The 5,589-nt window shown below is 36.7% G+C and overlaps 1 long non-coding RNA gene across 2 annotated transcripts; it reads right to left on the reverse strand.

Annotated features, from left to right (window-relative positions):
* Positions 1-1,936: 1,936 nt before the first annotated feature.
* Positions 1,937-5,132, reverse strand: LOC103636024 (uncharacterized). Of its 2 annotated transcripts, XR_002264357.1 has the most exons (7): positions 3,982-5,132; positions 3,648-3,677; positions 3,440-3,575; positions 3,259-3,324; positions 2,723-2,842; positions 2,597-2,652; positions 1,937-2,248 (listed from the first exon to the last, which is right to left on the reverse strand). It is a non-coding gene; the product is annotated as an uncharacterized lncRNA (long non-coding RNA). The 2 variants fall into 2 exon arrangements; XR_002749039.1 differs by having other exon boundaries at positions 3,440-5,132.
* Between the last annotated feature and the right edge of the window lie 457 nt (positions 5,133-5,589).

Genomic DNA, 5,589 nt, shown 5'->3' on the forward strand with positions numbered 1-5,589 from the left:
CACTTGGACAGATAAAGCATATTCCAGGTTAGCTATGTGTTTTGCATCCGCTTCTTTTTCCTTCTCAAGTTTCGACATCTTTTGACCTACTTCAGAGGATCTGGCCAAATTAGCTTCACTCGTCTTTAGCCTTTTGACTAAAGAAAGAATAATCTTATCTTTCTCAAAGAGATTTTGAAAATGTCGTTACCATCCTACAACCAAACTTAGTATAGATTTTTGGAGTTAACTCGCCTTCACAAGATCACGATCCTTTGTCCTAGCCATTATATGCATGTCGTTTAGAGCATACGGATCAAGATGACTTGGCATCATCTTTTCCTTTCTTCGGTTTAACACCGATGATCTATTTAGGGTTCCAAACTCATAGTGGAAGCATGAGGGTTGCGCTCATTGCGAGACTTAACCCAACATCTTACGACATGAGCTGATGATAGCCATGCACCACCTATGTTTGTGTCCCCGAGGGTACCTGTCTCATTCAAAACAATTCACAACATGTAAAACCATGGTCATATTCTTTGATTCGTATCAAATTAAACCACTTGCTCCCCCGCTAATGTGGGCTTTTGTCAATTCTTTTGATTTTCAAACCCGAATTTAGATTTGAAAGAAATTTACAAAAACATCAATTATCATTCCTTAAACATTTCTAAAAACAACACTAGATTAGGTATATTAGTGCTCATCAATTTTTTATCCCCTACAACATCGACGAGTTCATAAGCTTTGGCTTCGTATATTGACATAAAAACATATGTTTTTCATGGCTTTGAATACAACCAAAAATGATTCCCCGTTCTCACCGCATATATAAACCCTTGTGATCATTTTGTGAACTTTGTGTAGCTATATACCTTCTCGTAAAAAGTATGGTGTTCTTGTACGATAATAATCACAAGCAAGTTGGTGAAGTATAATCCTAGCATGAGACAAAGCTGCATGCTTAGGGCTTGTTCGGTTAGCTCTCAATTCATATGGATTGAGTGGAATTGGATGGGTTTGAATCACAAACAAGTCAAACTTCTTCTCAATTTTTTTCAATCTCATCCAATCCATGTGTATTGGAAATAACCGAACAAGGCCTTAGTGGGTATCCTTCATGCAGAATGAAGGTCATAGATGCAGCTATTCTGAGGCAATATATCAGGTGTAACTGGACCTATTGGTGTAATCGTGCAACCAAGACAAAATCAAAGAGATGAAAGGACTTTTTTTTTTAAAAAAATATTCTTTTCAAAACAATCCTTCCATCACTCCGCGAATATTTTTAAAAAGGTTCTCCCACCATGCTTTTATCTTTGTTGCACTTACACCTTATATATTGCCAGCTTCACATGATGAATCTATTAAAACGTGCTCTTATAAAGGAAGAAATGAGAAATAGAGCTGAAAATAGTATTTTATTTTCTAGCTTTAAGGGCTAGTTTGGAAACACCAATTTCCCAAGAGATTTATATTTTTCCATGGAAAAATGAACTAATTTTTCTTGGAAAAATAAAAAACTATTGAAAATTTGGGGTTCCCAAACTAGCCCTAAGCCTTTTAACTCTGCGAGAGCATTGAGCCACTTATATAAAAACTATTTGCTCAATGATTTAGTAAAATAACTTTAGCTCCAGTGATAGGGCTACTTATATGGAGTTAAAAGAATAAAAAAATCACTAACGAAGTGGAACTGCCCACCTAGGTGACAGCTCCGTTAGAACAAAACTAATAGTTCAGCTAGTTTGCAGCTATAAACCATTCACAGCTAGCTATAGTCATTGCGCCATGTAATATATATACATACTAGGTATATGCCCGTGCGTTGCAACGGTATACAAAATATTCAATAAAATATTAGTGCACAACGAATATATAAATCAAATATCATATATACTATTGACCTCAAAATCTTACAAATTCTTTGGAAACAACCAATACAAAACTAAACTAAATCATGAAACTTAATAAATGAACTAAATACATGAAATGACTAAACCCAAATCTAGTATCTCTGAAGTTTATACACATGCAATAGGAAGAGTATCTACAAAGAGGCAATCACCAGGCATCTCTACTCTACACTGTCAGAACTCAAAAGATGATAAAGGGTACATCAAAGGAGTGCCCATTAAATCTTGTTTACTGCTCTCTATTCACTGTCAAGTATTGAAATATCTGGATCCTCTCAATGGCTAAATTTTTATTCACCTTCCATCGACTCTGATGCTAGGCACTTCCTCAACTTGATCTTTTGCAAATCCTAATGGTAAGTCAAGGTCAGTGAGAAAAGAGTAGTATTCAAAACAAACATAAAAACAAAATATATTTGATTTTTTAGCAGGTGTCCAAACTTCTGTGGATTTCTCTTCATAAGATACTTGTGCATCCATTCCTGTAGTATGTTCAAATTACGACTATCATGGTTACTAACCTTTTCCGATTTATACTTCAAGCAGGAATACATAAGGATTCACTGGGACATCATAATTCTCTATTAGAAATGACAAATGTTTGCATCTACTATAGTATCCATACACCATCAAACATTCTTTAGGAAAAAAATTATGGTTCAAAGTGGTAGAATAAGCAGACTACAGAGAACTCTTACCAAGCTAAAATAATTCCAGAATCCTCCACAGAATGTGTGGTATACTGGTATCCTTCCTGAAAAAACAAAATCAATATGACACTGATCTATATTATATATGGCACACATCTGAAAGGTATTTCTTACCATATTGAGTCACAAGCTGATACACGGTGGAAAGACTGTAAAAAATGTGGAAGATCTAAGGGAGCAATAGGATCACATGGGCCTTCCTGTGGAATTCACATCCTCATGATGATATGCCAACTAAAACAGAAAAATACAACTACAAGTTGAATTGACTGTTTTCTTTCATACTCTAAACATAAGGACATATTCTAATTTTGCTACTTGCAACAATAAATGGAAAAGAGCATAAAACACTCCATCATATGAGATGGATGAACACGCTCATGCAGTGTCATGGCAAAATATTGTCTTCAATTCTTTGTAAGCAAAACACACAGATTGAACAGTTACTCACAGGATGTATCAAACATCATGGGTTTCCAGAATTTATAACAGATAGGATTGATTGGTTATATGTACCTCCACAGATTTATTGCACATCAGAAAATAGACATTTCATAACACGCCTTCCTGGATTCCATCACTATGTTTTTAAAAGGTTTCAAATGCATATCAATAAATCAGAAAATAGACATTTCATAACAGTTACTCACAGGATGAGACATAGCATAGGACGACTTTGTTGGAGCAACATATGCAACAGACATCCTGCAACCTCCCTGCAAAATGGTCGTCCAGAAAACAGTTGCAAATTTTCAAAAAGAATATCAAGGCGCAAGAAGATTGAAATGTGTCACATAACTCAAGATTCACATTTCAATGCCAAGAATGTACCTTGGATCAGGAATAGACCGAGTCTGCACTTCCTGTTGAGCTTCATCATTTGGTTGTATTCTCGTTTTTAGGATTGACACTTCTACTCGTGTGACAAGAACATTTGTGTGATTTGAAAATTACACACCTGGTGCTGCTGCACTACCTTGGTTAGAAATTCTCTCAGAGTCATGTGGTGCAGGTAGGTTGTTCGAGGAGGGATGAATACCTATGATTGTGCAGTCTGCGTCGAAGGAACCTACAATGATGCCATGAGTCAGGGGATGAGATATTGCAGCCGCTGTTTCGGAAAGCAAATCATTTGTGGCGTTTGATCTTATAAATATAAAAGCAAGATAAACTTTATTATTATTCATTGACTTGACAATCACGATCTTATGTAGCAAGCTAGATCATTAAAGCAATTATGTGGCTAGAGTCTTACTCCCACGGATGATGGCTGCCTTGATTCTACGCATTAGACACAATTCAGTTTGATCTAGAGACGACACAAGATAACCATGATAGTAAGGATTCAAGGGAGGACCCGGATGTCTAAATACCTTGGTGTATGGAGTCAAAACAGAGCTATGTACCAGCCTTCGAAAATGAAAATCAGCCACCAGACAACAATTTCAGGTTCCATGTTCTTTCATATTTTCACAATATAAAGGAATTGATAATAATGAGCAAATACATACTATCATGCAGAACACCCTGCACCCTTCGTAACCTCAAGTAAAAAAGAAGGAAAAGAAAGAACTATCAGTAATCAAAATGTGCCCTCAATTACAATTTGTATGCGGCCAATTTAACATGTGCCTTTTTTATATATGAAAAATGGCCCATCTGAACATCCTATTGTACTATCTACGTCACGAAACAAAATATAAAACTTCATTAGGCTTTTTTGTTGCAATATTATCTTTCTATAGTACAACCTAATTTTACACAAATTAGATTGAGATATCTTACACTTACCAGACAGTGAGCAGGCTATCTTGTTGCCCTGTTGGATTATGATTTAGCTTGCAATGAACAAAGCATCACATATGAGAATAAAGTAAGGAAAATAAAACCTGAAAAATGTTCAAATAATCTCATTATGATGTTGGGCTCGTGATCATGCTGAATTCATAACATGTCTATAATGGGAATATACAGCTTTGTGGAACTTGGAACTCTCACGTGAAGTACTAACATATAAGTTTATAAATTTCAATTAGTAGACATAAATAAGTCATCAAAGGATCAACTTATAGACACATATGCAAGAGCAATAGGTAGTCATAGAATAAGTCATACAAGATAACAACAACTTGTTTGCATAAGTAATTTTGAAACATGTTAGCAGTTAGCATGGGATGCAAGGTTGAATAGAGGCTCCACGGATAAGCACCTTGCAGCCCGCAGCGGACTCGTCGAGGTCACCGATTTGGGACCACAAGCGGTCGGAGATGGCCTTTAACTAAATCACCTCGACGGTGACATCACCATAGTTGGCCGCGAATAGGTCTTCGGTGTTGAACAGATGCTGTTGCTGGGGCTGCGCCACCGTCTCAGCCTTCTCCGCCTTCCTGGCATCCTTCTTCTGCTGCTTCTTGCTGAGGCGATCCCGATCGCGCGGCGCCCCTGTACCATTATTATATATTATTGAAGATTAAGTACTAACCTGGCCCGCGTCCATGTTTGAGTTGCAATGTGAAAACCTTTCCCTTAGACCCTGAAACAAAGGATTCAGAAAAAAATGAACACTGGGAACAGAGGAAATGGTGGTAGTGGCAGCATGGTAGCATGTCACAGAGGAAACAAACATGTAGGCGCACAACATCACTGTAGAAAGAGTGCATTGTCCTCCTCCCAGAAATTTGTTATTGAAGAATAAGCCAAGGAATTAGAATTAGATAAGAACTAAGTACACAACATAGTGGTACAATTCCCAGTTCCCAGTTTTTTTATTTATCATCTGAAGATAATATCTCATTCCTGACTGGTAACAGGCATTTTACAAACCTAAAATTTGGTGTTCACTGATTGACATTTGAAAATGATAAAGGACCAAGTAAGATATATAGTTGGTGATGCCTTTAAGGTAAGGTTTATGACGTTCAAATATGCATCTAACTATTGAAATGGTTTCTGTTGACATTGAATGTTGTGAGGTACAAGTA

This window comes from Zea mays, chromosome 8 (genome assembly GCF_902167145.1).
Source record: "Zea mays cultivar B73 chromosome 8, Zm-B73-REFERENCE-NAM-5.0, whole genome shotgun sequence".
NCBI classification, from domain to species: domain Eukaryota; kingdom Viridiplantae; phylum Streptophyta; class Magnoliopsida; order Poales; family Poaceae; genus Zea; species Zea mays.